Here is a 17,820-nt window from a genome sequence, read left to right as displayed (position 1 = left end):
ACCTCCTCAAAATCATCACACACTATGGCATCGTTCACACTGACTTTCATACCACTTCTTACATACAGACAGACTCCACCACCTTTTCTGTTCATTCTATCCTTGCGAAACAATGTAAACCCCTGCAGATTGACAGCCCAGTCATGCGAGGAGTCCAGCCATGTCTCAGTGACCCCAACTATATCAATATGTTCCTCCAGTATCAAGGCCTCAAGCTCCCCCATTTTATTTGCTAGGCTTCTGGCATTTGTGAACATACACTTTACATTTCCATCCTTTATGTTATTGGGGTTAATGGGATTCAAGGGTGTAAGTTTTATTTTCCTATGAAGCCTATTCCTATTAACTATTCTAACCCCTCCCTCCGCTCCACCCCCAGGTACATTTATAATTCCCACCTCTCTATCTACACTATCTTCCCCCTCTTTGCTGTAGGTTCCCTCCCCCCAAGTCCCTAGTTTAAACACTCCTCCACCCTTCCAGCCATCTTCTCCCCAAGCAAAGCTGCACCCTCCCCATTGAGGTGCAGCCCGTCCCTACGGTAAAGCCGGTAACCGACAGCGAAGTCAGCCCAGTTCTCCATGAACCCAAACCCTTCCTTCCTACACCAGCTTCTGAGCCACTTGTTTACCTCCCTGATCTCCCGCTGCCTCTCTGGTGTGGCTCGTGGTACTGGTAGTACTTCAGAAAATACTACCTTGGAGGTCCTTGCCTTAAGCTTGCGGCCTAAGTCCCTGAAATCATTTTTAAGGACACTCCACCTACCTCTTACTTTGTCATTGGTGCCAATATGTACCATGACTGCTGGGTCCTCTCCAGCCCCACCCAGCAACCTGTCAACCCGATCCGCGATGTGCCGAACTCGTGCGCCAGGCAGACAACACACTGTTCGGCGATCCCGGTCTTTATGACAGATTGCCCTGTCTGTCCCCCTAATAATTGAGTCCCCCACCACTAGTACCTGTCTGGCCTGCCCTGTACTCCTCCCTCCCTCCTTACTGGAGCAGACACCCCCCTGGCGGTCAGAGGCGGTATCCTGCTGCAGTTCTGCTAGCTCTGTAATGGCATCCCCCTCATCTGCCAAGCGGGCAAACTTGTTGGGGTGTGCCAGTTCAGGACTAGCCTCCCTGACACTTTTTCCCCTACCCCTCTTTCTAACTGTAACCCAGCTAACTGCCTGACTGTCCTGCAACTCCGTCTCACTGTCCTCCCCCACCTCTATTCCCGAGAGTGCCTGCTCAGTGAGCAGGAGACTCCTCTCCATGTTGTTAATGCTTCTTATTGTTGCCAGTCGCCCCTCTAGATGCAGGATCTGGGCTTCCAAACGGACAACTAGCACACATCTCGCACAACAATATGCACCCTCAAACTCTTGTTCAAGGATTGCATACATTGAACAGGATGTACATTGGACTGCATTTTCCAACATGGAGGCCATCTAGTTATAGGGATTTCACAAATGTATAGGAAAAAACAGACAGTCAAAATTACACTTAAAATTTTTTGTAGACCTTGTGGGTTCAGAAATTAACACTCACAGCGATCTCAACCTCCTGCTTTCAAACTCCTGTTTTTGTAACTCCTCTTTCACGCCCCCTCTTACACAGCAACACTCAGAAGAGCAAGCTCTCAATAAGAGTCCCAAGCTAAGATTTATACACCTGTGCCCAATCTACTCCTCCTCCCCCTAGAGGTGGAACAGAGAAAAAAAAAAAAATATATATATATATATATATATGGGAACAGCATGGGTAATACTGGTGTGTATAGTGGTTTAATTCAGTACAGTATGTTGGTATTATCCAGTTATTGTGAGGTGGTATATATTTCCTTCTTGTATACACGTATTATTGGTGATGAAAAATTCTCACCTAGGTTATATAAATTTCACTTTAGTTTATATGTAGAAGTGGTGGATGAGGAGGGATTTGTGTAGAATAGGGGTGGGGCAGAGGTGTGGCCAGGTTCTGACTGGGGGCCCTTGCTTTATTTGGTCCGGGGGCCCTGAGTGTTGTCAGTCCATCCCTGGATATTACGTATAAAGGAGGAGTCCGCTGTTCACCGGCTTAGTAAGGTATGTAGATCAGGGTAGCTTCAACGTGAATTCCAGCTAAGCTTGGCGCAGGAACAACTCACAGTGCAACCGAAGGTAGAGATAAAAACTTTATTCCCAAGATGCAACGTGTTTCACTGTAATTGTGCAGCTTCTTCAGGCATGACAAACAGGAGTAGGTGCTAGTTTATAAAGGTAGGTATTAACTTCTTCAGTGCCAATAGAGATCCAGTTTTAAAGAAAATGAGTAACCTTCAAGCGATCTATAAATTTACATAACCTTTTGGCTCCTAATAGGCTAAAGAACAATGAACTAAGTGGAACAGATAGTGTTTCATTATTAGCATCTATGGAGATGGGTTGCTCTCCTTGTAATGAAAAACACTGCCTGTGATGCAGTATGATTGGTAGCCATTTAAGTGTTTTTACATCTTATCAAGCGAAAAATACATTCTCTATTTCTCATTCAATGAACTGTGATACTCATTTTGTTGTTTACCTGCTGTCTTGCAGTTGTTGTCTGCAATATGTTGGACTCACATTTCAGACTGTGCGTTGGGGCATGTGTAAGCATAGGTCAAATATTAAAAATTGTTATTTATTACACAGCATCTTGAGATATTTTTCTCAAATTTATAAAAATTATATTACCTCTTTACAACTTATCATACTTGAAACTATACCAGAGGGGACTCCGAACTGATACTAATGGCTTATAAACCGGGAATCATTCTGGACATTCAAACTGGCAACATTGACACTGCAGGACATGAATGAGACCATAGAGAATGTACGTTAATAGTATATTGCACAATTGTGTTATATGGCCATGCTGCTTGTTTACATTGTGCTTTATAATATGCCATTTTTACATGTATTTTTTATTGTTCATTTTTTTTATAGATTTGTGTTATATGTCACTTATCAGATGTTTTATATAATTGTGTATTGCATATATAGAGTATTACTAGTTACATTACTGTACCTTCGGTTCTGATTTTGGCGCTGAAGAAGTTAAAGGGGTTATCCAGGGAAAAACTTTTTTTATATATCAACTGGCTCCAGAAAGTTAAACAGATTTGTAAATTACTTCTATAAACAAATATTAATTCTTCTGAAGTTAAAGTTGTTCATTTCTGTCTAAGTGCTCTCTGATGACACGTGTCTTGGGAACCGCTTAGTTTAGAAGCAAATCCCCATAGCAAACCTCTTCTAAACTGGGCAGTTTACAAGACACGTGTAATCAGAGAGCACTTAGACAGAAAAGAACAATCTTAACTTCAGAAGCTCATAAGTACTGAAAGGATTAAGATTTTTTTAATAGAAGTAATTTACAAATCTATTTAACTTTCTGGAGCCAGTTGATATATAAAAAAACGTTTTTTCCTGCATAACCCCTTTAATACCTACCTTTATAAACTAGCACCTTACTCCTGTTTGTCATGCCTGAAGATGCTGTGCAATTGCAGTGAAATCTGTTGCATTTTGGGAATAAAGTTTTTATCTCTACATTCGGCTGCCCTGTGAGTTGTTCCTGTGCCAAGCTGAGCCGGCGTTCGCGTTGAAGCTACCCCAAGCTATAAGGAAAATGGACATCCTAAATAAATGATATATTGATTCACATATGCAATATGTTAACTTTATGTTGGAATCATAAAGTTGACATGTTTTTACTTTTGGAAAACATCAGAGGGCTTCTAAATTCAGCAGCAATTTTCCAATTTTTCAAAAAAATTTCAAAATCGGAATTTTTCAGGGACCAGTTCAGTTTTGAAGTGGATTTGAAGGGTCTTTATATTAGAAATACCCCATAAGTGACCCATTATAAAAACTGCACCCCTCAAAGTACACAAAATGACAGCAAAGTGAAGGAGAAAGTTCAAAATCTCCATTTCTTACACTAATATGTTCTTGTAAACCCAGTTTTGAATTTTTACAAGGGGTAAAAGGAGAAAAAGACCCCCAAAATGTGTAACCCAATTTCTTTCAAGTAAGGAAAAACAGGCTCAGAAGCGAAGGAGAATGGGATTTTAAAGAGTGAATTTTGCTGAAATGGATTTTATTTTTATTTTTTTTTGGGGGGGGGGTATGTCGCATTTAGGAAGCCCCTATAGTGCCAGAAGAGCAAAGAAAAAACCCACATGGCATGCTATTTTGGAAACTACACCCCTCAAGACACGAAAGAAGGAGTACAGGGAGCCTTAAAACCCCACAGGTGTTAGACGACTTTTCGTTAAATTCGGATGTGTAAATGAAATATTTTTTTCACTAAAATGCATTTTTTCCCCAAATGTGCCATTTTTACAAGAGGTAATGGGAGGAAATGCCCCCCAAAATTTGTAACCCAATTTCTTCTGGGTATGGAAATACCCCACATTTGGTTTTAAAGTGCTCTGCTGGCGCACTACAGTGCTCAGAAGGGAAGGAGCTCCATTGATCTTTTGGAGAGAGAATTTGTTTGGAATGGAAGTCGGGGGCCATGTGCATTTAAAAAGCCCCCCGTGGTGCCAGAACAGTGGACTCCCCACATGTGACCCTATTTTGGAAACTACACCCCTCATGGAATGTAATAAAGTGTGCAGTGAGTATTTACACCACACTGGCGTTTTACAGACTTTTAGAACATTAGGCTGTGCAAATGAAAAATTAAAAAAAAAAAAAAAATCTGTCAGACATCTGTGGGGTGTAAATGCTCACTGCTTCCCTTATTACATTCCTTGATGGGTGCAATTTCTAAATGGGGTCACATGTGGGGGAGGGGGGGTCCACTGTTTTGGCACCATGGAGGCTTTGTAAATGCACATGGCCTTCAATTCCAGCCAAATTCTCTATCCAAAAGCCCAAAGGCTCTCCTTCTCTTCTGAGCCCTGTTGTGCACCAGCAGAGCACTTTATGTCCACATATGGGGTATTTATATACTTAGAAGAAATGGTGTTACAAATTATGGGGGACTTTTTCCTATTATCCCTTGTAAAAAGGAAAAAATTGGGATAACACCATCATTTTAGTGAAAATTCTTCAAACACATGTGGGGTGTTAAGGCTCACTATACCCCTTCTTAAGTTCTGTGAGGGGTGTAGTTTCCAATATGGGGTCACATGTGGTTGGTTCCTTTTTCCGTTTGTCAGAACCGCTGTAACAATCAGCCACCCCTGTGCAAATCACCTCAAATGTACGTGGTGCGCTATCACTCCTGAGCCATGTTGTGCATCCGCAGAGCATTTTACGTCCATATATGGGGTATTTCTGTACTCAGGAGAAATTTTGTTACAAATTTTGGGGGTCTCTTTTTCCTTTTAGCTCTTGTGAAAATGACAGTAAATAAAAAAATGTAATTGTTTACAATAACATGCTAGAGTAGATCCCAACTTTACCTTTTCATAAGGCTAAAAAGCACACCAAAATTTGTTAGGCAATTTCTCCCGAGTATGGAAATACACCATATGTGGCCCTAAACTGTTTTCTTGAAATACAACAGGGCTCCGAAGTGAGAGAGCGCCATGGGCATTTGACGCCTAAATGAGGGATTTACATAGGGACGGACCCAGATGCTAGAATGACACTTGCCTCCGATACTAAAATTACCCTATGGCAGTGTTTCCCAAACAGGGTGCCTCCAGCTGTTGCAAAACTCCTAGCATGCCTGTACAGTCAATGGCTGTCCAGCAATACTTGGAGTTGTTGTTTTGCAACAGCTGGAGGCTCTGTTTTGGAAACAGTGCCGCACCAGACATTTTTCCTTTTTATTGGGGGGGGGGGGAGGAGTTGCAGGGGACTGTGTAGGGGTATGTGTATATGAAGTGTTTTTATTTTTATTTTGTGTAGGTATAGTGTAGTGTTTTTAGGGTACATTCACACAGGTGGGGGTTCACAACAAATTTCCCCCTGTACATTCACTTGGGGGCAGGCAAACCTTCAGCTGTTGCAAAACCACAACTCCCAGCATGCCCTTTTGCTTTCCGCACATGCTGGGGGTTGTAGTTATGCAACAGCTGGCACAGTTTGTTACTTAACTCAGTGTTTTACAACCAGTGTGCCTCCAGCTGTTAAAAAACTACAACTCACAACATGTACGTGCATGCTGCTGGGAGTTGTAGTTTGCAACCGCTGGAGACACACTGGTTGCAAAACACTGAGTTAGGTAACAAACTCTGTGTTTCGCAACCAGTGTGCCTTCAGCTGTTGCAAAACTACAACTCTCAGCATGCACTTACAGCCGAAGGGCAGGCTGGGGCTGGTAGTTATGCAACAGCTGAAGGCACACTACTGCAACTCCCAACATGCCCTTTGGCTGTCAGTGCATGCTGGGGGCTGTAGTTATGCAACAGCTGGATGCACATTTTTCCATAGAAATAATGTGTCTCCAGCTGTTGCATAACTACAACCCCCAGCATGCACAAACTACCAAAGGACATGCTGGGGGTTGTAGTTGTGCCTTCTGCTGTTGCATAACAACTCGCAGCATGCCCTTTTGTGCAGGATGAGGGTTGTGGCTAGGCAACAGCAGAAGACACGGCCTTACCTCCTGCTGCTACAGTGCCGGATCCTGCCTGACACCGCCGCTGTCTCCGCTCCTGGGGCCCCCATCCCGCTACCGATGCCAGGGATCGGGGGCCCCAGTCCAGGTGAAGACTCCCACCACCTGCTCTCACCCTACAGAATAGGGACCATTAGGAATACCTCGACAGCAGGAGTCCTGATTCATCGGCCGGTAACGACCAAGGGATCAGGACGATCGTGAGGTGGCACCAGGTGGCACCAAATTTTTCTATAACCTTCAAATGGGAACCTGTCAATCCAAGGTGCAGAATTTCCAGAAAATAACTTGAGGGCAGCCTCCAACTTCTCCCTCAAGACGTATTCTCTTGGCCCCTAACAAAAAAAGTAATAAAAAATTGGTCTTGAATTGTTTATCGTTAAAATTAGATTAATAGAGTTTGAGAAGTATTCTGCAAAAATTCCCCAGTGTCCTCCTTCTCGTGAACAATTCTACCATTCTCATCTCTTAACACTGATATAGGGCTCTATGGCCTACCCTCACCTGTAATTTTTGATTTTTTTGATTTTTTTTCAAGATCACTTGGATGTTTCAGACCATTCATGTTTAGAGAACAAATGTATGCTCATGAAGTGTTCTTGTCATCTTTATCACTTTTATAAGAGAATTTTAAAAGTATATAAAAGCAAAAAAAAAAAAAAAAGCTTTCACTGCACAACTTTTTTGTGTGCAGCCAATGTAAACCATTGATTTTTTTAATGTAATAATTGTATTATTTACCATAATACATGGGTGTTGTATAAACTTTAGGAGGATATAACCTCTACATACAATGCAGAGTTCTGTATATTTAAATTGCAGAAAATTCCCCTTTCAATCATTCATTATTAATCTCAAAATTTTACAAAACTGAATTTTTTGTTGAAGAATAATAAACTTCCTTACGTGCTCCATGTACCAATTTTCATCATCTCCCTATGAAATATTAAATTGAGCCTCACAGAACATATTGGATAAATCACACAGCAAAGCAGTGAAATAACTAAAACAGAAAGTAATCACAGAAACGGAAATTTAGGAAAGGAGTCTAAGCCGCATAATTATTATGGTCTCTGTAGATTGCCAATCAAAAGCGTAATTCACAGAGAATTTATGGGACAAATTGTTCTTCCTGGAACAACTAAACCGCAATCATACCGCCCTTATGTTTCACCATGGGGGTTTTATTAATGATGAGGGTTATAATTCTGTGTACAGCTTTTCTAGATTATACACTATTCGTTATTGGTGGATAAGGACAAATTTGCTAGAGCAGTGTGGGTTTTTTATTGTATATATCCACTGCAGTCAATACTTTTTGTAAATATGTTTGGATTTTTTTTTTATTATTATTATGATAAAAGCTTTAAATTACATATACAGAATGAAAAGTATAAAAAAGAGAAGATTTAGTGTTTGTTACTGGAGAACCATGGTGAGGCCAGCAAATGTGTTGATTATGTAGACTTAACCTGTGCCGACTTCATCACTCCGTGTGGCTCCATAGATGTTGCTACTTAGTAACCAACTCTAGTTTTCGTAAATCGTACCCCTTGATGTGCCTTTTGGATGGAGCATCAGCTATCCTGCCAGTTTGTACATGCTGAGATTTATTGATCAAAAACAAGGTAGCAAAGGGCCAACATGTTTGCCAAGTTCTGACTGAGAAAGAAAATAAGTTAGCCTCAAATTATAGAAAGTGGGAAGAATAAGAATAAAGTGTAAAATAAAAGAAAGGCAGAAAATTATTGCCATTTTGCTAAATCTAATGTCAGAAGGTAGCTTAGGTAAATCTGACCATGGATGTGTAACATGAACAAAAAACAGATTGTATTTTCTTCAGACAATAAATTGTATCTAATAGGGATGAATGAATCGAATCTGACAAATCCGAATTAGTTTCAGGAAAAACTTTATTAGCAACGAATGCGAATATCGCCGTGATTCAATTGCGCAAATCTCTTCATTAAACTCTATTTAGTGCGATCCAGAATCCAGAGCATCTAAAATGGTGGATCCACATGTGAGGACATGGGGCAAGGAGTCCTTGAAAGGTGGGAAAAAAGGTAGGCTGGATGACCCTGAATCACATGCAGCATGCAGCCTATCAGCAGCCAGTCACTCCTGTGATGTCACAGCATTATATAATCGGCAACCTTCTTGCGGCCAGTCACATCAGCGTTCTATTGCATAGAGAGAGGGACAGACAGCAGTGTGTGTTGCACAGAAAATCATTTTTCCAGCAGCAATTCACCTCCAAGTCACTACAGCATTCTATTACAGAGAGGGACAGAGAGCAGTGTGTTGCACAGAACAGCAGCAATTCACCTCAAGACCAAATTGTGCCTAGAAGCACTGATGGGGAAAGGAGTGAGACTGAGAGAGAAAGTGCAATTTTGGGTGTAGTGCACAACAACTGTGTGCTGCAGTACTGGTGTGTACTGCTGGTGTTGTACCCAAATCCTTTTTTTAGCATACTGGAGCACATTGTCCTCCCTTCAAAACTGCATACCACGTACTGTACGTACATCTAAGTGGTGTGCTATTTCGTTCCTGTTAAAGTCTTAAGGGCCTAGATACTGAGAAAGGCCAGCCAAAGGTACACACCGGCTGGTGTTGTACACAAATACTGTTTTAAGAGTACTGGAGCACATTGTCCTTCCCTCATAAGTGCATACCACATAGGTACATTTAAGTGGTATACTATTTTGTTCCTGTTAAAGTCTTAAGGGCCTACATACTGTGAAAGGCCTGCCAAAAGTACAACTCCGGCTGGTGTTGTACACAGATACTGTTTTAAGCGTACTGGAGTGCATTGTCTTCCCCTCATAAGTGCATACCACATACGTATATCTAAGTGGTGTACTATTTTGTTCCTGTTAAAGTCTTAAAGGCCTAGATACTGTAAAAAGCCAGCCAAAAGTACACACCGGCAGGTGGTGTACACAAATACTGTTTTAAGTGTAGTGGAGCACATTGTACTCCCCTCATAAATGTCAGGCCAAGCATGTCAGGCAGAGAAGTGCCAGGATGTGCACAGAGGACTGACAGAGGCCTAAATTCATCAGGCAGAGGTTGCAGCAGACTAGGGGTGAGTGGCAGCACGAGTTGCAATGAGAGGCCTGATCTCCTGGTATCAGCTAGCGGTCGTGTCTCGACCAGCAACCCATCTGCCATCATCGATTGGTTAACACGGTAATCCACTTCATTACAAGTGACATCTGACACCCCCAGTCAACAGTCTGTGGGTTCCTCAGACACAACCCTCAGTTGGCATGGCTCGGGAGCAGTCCCTGTCCACCCATTGCCTCTGTCCTATGCTGTTCCCTCCCCCCACAGAAGTATCTTATGCTGTGGATTCCAATCCACTATTTAGTGAGGACGATCTAGAGGACAGTCAGCAGCTACTGCACAGCCAAGAAGTGGAGGAGACATCTGCCGCTTCCTCCTCTAGGCGGGCAAGTAGTGATGAGGAGAGTGGCATGGGAGGTGGTGTTGTGAGCGTTCAGGCTCCTGAAGCAGACACTGTTGAGGAACCTGGGAGGACATCAGTGACGTGCAGACACAACTCGATGTTGATGATGCCGATTGAACTTGGGAGCTGGGTGCAGAAGCGGCTTCATCATCATAAGAAGAAGAGGGTAGCAGGTTGCTTGTGAGACAGAGGCTGAGCCAGCAAGGTGGTAGGATGGTGGCAGAAGTGGAAAGTCTGGAGCCAAATGTGCTCAGGGTAAGCCACCTGCTTTCTTGGCAGCCTACCTTCCCAGGAGGTAGTGAAACAGGGGTTCCTGGAGACGGCGGCAGTAGCAGTCAATCGGTGCGGACTGTTGGTAGGAAAATCAGCTACTCGGCGGTGTGGCAGTTTTTCATCAAGCATCCGGAGGAGGTTAACATGGCCACATGCAAGATTTGTCAGCAGAAGGTGAAGCGTGGCCAGGGTCCCAATGTTGGCACCACGGCCCTGCGTCAACATATGCCTCCCGCTCCCTGTTTTAGCCAGCCAAGGCTCCACCACCTCAGCTGAAGGGAGCTGTGTGTCATACCCATCTCTCCAGATGTTTCTGCTCCTACTTTGATTGAGTAATTTAGCCAGCAATCCATCGGCGAAGCCACGTCTAAGAGACACCAGTATGTGCCCACTCATCCAATGGCGCAGAAGCTGAATGTGCTCCTGTCCAAGGTTCTGGTGCTGCAGTCCCTCCCTTTTAAAGTGGTGGACTATGCACCTTTCAGAGAACTGATGGCTTGTGCCGAGCCAAGGTGGAGAGTCCCAAGCCGTCATTTCTTTGCAAAGAAGGCAGTACCAGCCCTGCACAATTAGGTGGAAAAGAAGGTGGGCCAGTCCTTGAGCCTGTCGATGTGTACCAAAGTGCACGACAGCGCCAACGTGTGGAGCTGTAACTACGGTCAGGGACAATACATGTCCTTTACGTCCCACTGGGTGAATGTGGTTCCTGCACAGTCACAACAGGAACTTGGACAGGGCACGCCGATTCCTCATCCACGCTCTCAGGCCATTGATCCTGTCACAGTGTGCGACTCCACCTCCCCATCCTCCACTGTGTCCTCAGCCTCCACTGCACGGACAAGTCTCAGTGCTCCTCCAGCATACCATGTGTGCAGGACACGGCTGAGTCATGCTTTTCTTCACATGGTTTGCCTTGGCAAATGGAGTCACACAGGGGAGGAACTGCTAAAAGTCATTCATGAATAAATTGTATCAGGGCTTACTCCAGAAAAACTGGAAATTGGAACCATGGTGACCGACAACGGGAAGATCATCTTGTCTGCACTGCGACAAGGAAGCCTGAGACATGCGCCCTGAATAGCACACAAGTTGAATCTTGTTGTCAAGCGGTTCCTGAAGTGTTCCCCCCATCTGCAAGACATCCTAACAATGGGAAAGAAACTTTGCATGCACTTCAGCCACTCGTACTCCTTGAGCTGCAGCGTCAGAACGGCATCCCCCAACATAGTCGAATTTGCAACGTTTCCACATGTTGGAATTCCACCCTTCATATGTTGGATCGACTATACGAACAGAGAAAAGCCATCACTGACTTCTTGATGATCCAATTTCATAGGGGGACTCCCCAGTGGCAGCTCATACGTGACAATTGCCATTTGCTCAGGCCCTTTGAGAAAGCCACATTATTAGTAAGTCACCAGGATTAAGGGATGAACAACATCATTCCACTGCTTCATCTACTACAACATGTGTTGGAAATGGTTAGGGTACTGGAGACACGGCGCCTACATCTCACGGCCTCATGAGCCCTGTGGGGGCTGAACTGGAGCAGGAGGAGGGGGGATGGGCACAGTGGAGTACAATTTAGGTTTTGCGAGATGGACGGTTTTTCTAGTCATCTGACAGAAGAGGAGGAGCAGCTAGAGGAGCTAAAGGGTTATGAGGAAGGGGAGACAGAGGACCCAGACACACCATGGCAGTATGCAGAGACCTACTACAGAGTCATCCTACATAGTCAACTGGCCGATGCCTTTCTGCCATCGTCCATCCTCTCGCAGGTCTGACTTGGCAGGCCCTCTGTGCTCACCTTCCACTGCCATGGCTGCATGGGAGGGTTGGGGTGGCAGGAGCATTACCAGCTCCATCAGCAGCAGCCTGAGTCTACAGTCGCTGATGAGTCCCTTTCTTCACCCGCATAGTGAAGCAATTAATCAGAAGCAGGTAGACCTGGAGAAGGACCTAAACCATCAGGTGGGGGCATACCTTGACATGACCATGCCATTACACCTTGAAGATCCGCTGGACTTCTGGGCAGCCAAACTTGATTTGTGGCTGCAACTAGCAGAGTTTGCCCTGGAAAAGCTGTCCTGCCCGGCCAGTAGTGTGCCATCAGAGCGGGTGTTTATTTCAGCGGGGACGATAGTAACCCCAAGGAGTATTCATCTGTCCACAAAAAATGTGGATAGACTGACCTTTGTGAATATGAATCAAGCATGGATCAGCCAGGATTTCCACCCACCAATGCCTGATGCATCAGAGTAGATTGACCATGGTGCCACACTAACACTTATATGGGTAGTGCTGAACATATTTAAGGCGCTGCTCCCTAGTTACAGACATTCCTCTGCATCACACCACAAGTAAGTATTGCGGATATTCATTATGTGAAACTTAACTTTTAATAATATGCTCAGGTTAAAATATATGTACCAATTTTTTTTTTTAAATCAAACAAAAGGAAAGGTTTGCAAAAAACACCATGTTCCACCTACACCACCAAGTATTGATGTGATACAAAGACCTCTAAAAGGTGGAAGGGAAAAACGTATGGTCCATTGTAACCGGTGGGGTAAAAACTTCCCCTGTAAGGCTATACTCTCACATTATTATTTCCCTTCTTGCAAATGTTACTTGCCCTAAAAAGGGCGGCCCCACACAGGAACCTTTTCCTATTTCCCCCTACAAACACTGCCATTTCCCAGGGTTTTTAGGTGGAAATAGAGAGTTTCCTGTGTGGGGCCGCCCTTTTTAGGGTGAGTAACAATTGCCAAGAAGGGAATTAATAATGCGAGAGTAGGGCCTTACAGGGGATGTTTTTACCCCCACCGGTTACAATGGACCATACGTTGTTCCCTTCCACCTTTTAGAGGTCTTTGCATCACATCAGTACTTGGTGGTGTATGTGGCACATGGTGTTTTTTTTACACACCTTTCCTTTTGTTTGATTTAAAAACAAATTCAGGGTCCTTATATTTTATCCTAAACATGTTATTAAAAGTTTAGTTTTACATAGTACATATCCTCAATACTTACTTGTGCACACTAACACTTTTACAAAAGAGACCATTTTCTTCTGCCTACCTGCCTCAGCTACTATTCTGATCCTGCCACACATCTGATGCCACACATCTGATGCCAAGTTCTCCTTTTTTTCACATACCTTCGTTATCGGTTACTGGTATTGCCACCCACAGCACCACTTTGTCACCGGGGCACTTTCAGGACTCCTGATGCTGTTGCTGCCACCTCCAGGCTGTCTCATTCTGCCACCATATGTTCTCCTCATGCTGATGCCAGCTCCAGGCTGTCTCCTTCTACCACCATATGTTCTCATCATGCTGATGCCAGCTCCAAACTCTCTCATACTGCCACCTTATGTTCTCCTCATGCTGATGCCAGCTCCAGGCTGTCTCCTTCTACCACCATATGTTCTCGTCATGCTGATGCCAGCTCCAAACTCTCTCATACTGCCACCTTATGTTCTCCTCATGCTGCTGCCACCTCCAGGCTGTGTCATTCAGCCACTATATGGTCTCTTCATGCCGCCGCCAACTCGAGGCTGTGTCATTAAGCCACTATATAGTCTCCTCATGCTGCTGTCAACTGCAGACTGTGTCATTCAGCCATCATATGGTCTCCTCATGCTGCCGTCAACTCCAGGCTGTGTCATTAAGCCACTATATGGTCTCCTCATGCTGCCACCACCTCCATGCCGTGTCATTCAGACACTATATGTTCTATTCATGCTGCCGCCAACTCCAGGCGCTGTCATTAAGTCACTATATGGTCTCCTCATGCTGCCGCCAACTCCATGCTGTGTCATTTAGCAAGTATATGGTCTCCTCATGCTGCTGCTACCTCCACGCTGTGTCATTCAGCTACTATATGGTCTCCTCATGCTGCCGCTAACTCCAGGCTTTGTCATTCAGCCACCATATGTTCTCCTCGTGTTGCCGCCACCTCCATGTTGTGTCATTTAGCAAGTATATGGTCTCCTCATGCTGCTGCTACCTCCACGCTGTGTCATTCAGACACTATATGGTCTCCTCATGCTACCGCTAACTCCAGGCTTTGTCATTCAGCCACTATATGTTCTCCTCATGCTGCCGCCACCTCCCCGATGTGTTGTTCATCCATTATATGGTCTCCTCATGCTGCTGCCACCTCCAGGCTCTGTCATTGTGCTGCTCTGTGACAGTGATTGTAATAGTGATGCCTCTAATCTGCATGTCATACTGAATAGCAACATTATTTCACACCCTATTTCAGCATGCACCCTATGCGTTTTACAGCAAGGCAAAGTGTTCTACACCCCTATTAAGGCTTTCTGTAGGCCAAAAATAGGCATTTTTAGTAAAATTCGGAGCGAAATAAATTTTGGGGGAAAATTCAGTGAATCGGCTGAATCGAATTTTTCAAAAATTTGCTCGTCTTTAGTATCTAATATTTGAGACCAATACAAAAATGAAATCCTGTTGCAGCAGATTCTCCAATTACAGGGACTGTATATTAATAGCAGACTGGTTCACAATGATAGTGATAAACAAAACAAAAAGAAATTCATCAAGACCTGTGCAGAGGAAAAGTTGCCCAGTTACCCATAGCAACCAATCAGCTTGCTTCTTTCATTTTTAACAAGGCCTTTGCACAATGAAAAAAGAAATTTGATTGGTTGCTATGGGCAACTGGGAAACTTTTCCTTTGCACAGGTTTTGATAAATCTCCCCAAATATTTGCTGATTTATTTACCAGCACAGGTAAACAAATGCATTTGCTGACAACGTTACAATTTTTTTTTGTAAAAGTGAACTTTTGCCCCAAGTTTGAGTGAAAAAATGTTAAAAGTGTCAGTTATGAACCCTTTACAAATGTCATAATGCACCTAAAACAATGGCCCTGCTTCCCTGAAGGGCAACTGACAGTTTTTTGTAGGTTTTCATGCCTTTTTTTTTGTCAATGTGCATACCTTTTGTTTTATTGCAAGAATTTGTTTTCAATCTTTTTTCAGTAATTATGGATACTCATAGGGATTAGGGATACATTCTGGATGGCATTATTTTGCATATTTATTATTGTACACAACTGAATGATATCCTTCTATATCTATTATTATTATTAATTTTTATTGCCTATCAGGGATTCAGCATAGTACAGATCCTGCACTTTTTTCCCAGGTAGTATTTCATGCACAGGCACTTTTGTTTGATAGCATTTATTATTGCATGGAATTCAAATTTTTGCACATGATTTGTTTGTATTCTTGAGGACGGGTGTCATTCTTGGTATGGGGGTTCATGGCCCCTCACCAGGGTTGTGTTCTGGCTCCTAGTGAGCCTTTTTTTAAATTGTTTTTAATAATACCTTTTCCCTCATATGTATCTTTTGATATATGGTCTGTTAATAAGATGGTATTGTATAATTAAGATTTGATTATTTGTATAAATCTTTTGTGTGCTATTATATTTCAGTGTTGATTGGTTCTTAGGAATTAGTTCATTTTGTCTCATGTGTGCCAAAAATAAAAGATCAAGAAAATCTACATTTTATAATTGTTTTCTTCTAAAGGAGGCGTGTTGACAGTTTTTACGAAGAAACCAGCAATTTTGTTATCTAACCTTACACTAAAGTGTTGGTTTTAGGGTTTTTAGGGCAAAAACAAATGGTCTAAACAGGTTGGATTAAAGTCACATGATGTCACAAATGTCCTTTACATACACATATAGCCATGAAAAAGTATATATTTGGAATAATGAACACTTATATTAACACATAAATTCACTGCCCACAGATTAGTTGAATTAATAACAAAACATTAAATCAATGTAAAAATCAGCACTGAGAAAAGAAGAAAAAGACATGGACATATAAGTAAAGGATTAAAGTTACTTAGAGCAGCAACTGGGCCCCCAGCTCTCAAGTAAAAAGGCCAATTGTAATCAAAAGGAAAAAGCAGTGATAGACATCAAATCACCAGAAGTATATCAATAGGCGCAGGGGACAATTTGGACCACACTATACACAGTTAAGTAAATGTGTGTGTGTGTGTGGGGAGGGGGGGGAGAGTACTACAATGGCCTACAGTGAGTATATGACCGTTCCTTGTAATCTGATATTGAACTATAAAGTACAGAAACTGGTGGAGGACGAAAGTAGTAGAATAGCGTTCACATAGATGCAGGCATACTTCTAATTGATTGGAATTGTGTGGCAATACCACCCATAACTCAAAGATAGGAGTGACATTTTTTTTTTTTTTTTTTAGAAAAAAAGCAGACTTTACATTCTCAAATGTTTTAAAATGTGGAAACACTGCAGTTATGGTGTCACAATCATATTTTTCTAGCTCGTAGGGCGGGTTTACACTGCAGAATCTCAGGGCAGATTTGGGCACAATACTATATAGAAGACAAAACTAGAAATCCACTGCAGCACTTAGTTACATAGTTACATAGTTAGTACGGTCGAAAAAAGACATATGTCCATCAAGTTCAACCAGGAAATTGAAGGGTAGGGGTGTGGCGCGATATTGGGGAAGGGATGGGATTTTATATTTCTTCCCAATGCTGTGAAAAAATGTAACAAAACTACTAATATACGAGCAAGAAAACATTTCCTCTAATTACCCCACAGAAACCCTACCTACATCAGGGACCCTGGGAATGTTGCACATCAAATATGTTGGATAAAGAATTATGTATTTATGTATCAATAAGTAGTTTAAAGGGGTACTCTGGTGCTTAGACATCTTAGATGTGCTTAGACATAAGATGCCTGATCGCAGGGGTCCCGCCGCTGGGGACCCCCGTGATCTTGCGCGCAGCACCCCAGTTAAAATCAGACCCCGGAGCGTGTTCGCTCCGGGTCTGATTACCGGCGACCACGGGGCCGGCGGCGTGTGACGTCACGCCTCCGCCCCTGTGTGACGTCACGCTCCACCCCTCAATACAAGCCTATGGGAGGGGGCATGACAGCCCCGTGGTTGCCGGTAATCAGACCCGGAGAGAACACGCTCCGGGGACTGATTTTGCAAGATCACGGGGGTCCCCAGGCATCTTTTTAACACAATCAAAAGCTTTAATAACATTGCCTAAATAGATTTAATGATAGATGCAAAAGTAAAACATGTTCTTTTTTATTTATTTATTTTTAATTTCTACAGGTGATATGTGGAATTGGGGGCCATTTTATCACAATTTATCCTAAGGTGAATCCGTGTGAGATTCTCCCGCCTGGTAATTGCTCTCGCTGAATAGTTTTCAGCTTTCATTGCAAAATCTATTGCTAAACTTCATTGTGAGCTTAAAGATTAAAAAAAAACAGGTTTAGAATGCAAATTGTCTGACAAAGGGTCAACACCAGAAAAAAATACTAATGTCTGTACAGCATTCTAGACCCGCAGATGAGAAGAGAACAGACAATGTTTTCTTAAGGGGCTTTTGAGAGAAATCAAAATGTGTCTTCTTGACATAAAATATTATAAAA

The sequence above is a fragment of the Hyla sarda genome, chromosome 6 (assembly GCF_029499605.1).
Source record: "Hyla sarda isolate aHylSar1 chromosome 6, aHylSar1.hap1, whole genome shotgun sequence".
Lineage (NCBI taxonomy): Eukaryota > Metazoa > Chordata > Amphibia > Anura > Hylidae > Hyla > Hyla sarda.
Note: the sequence above shows the minus strand (reverse complement) of the source record.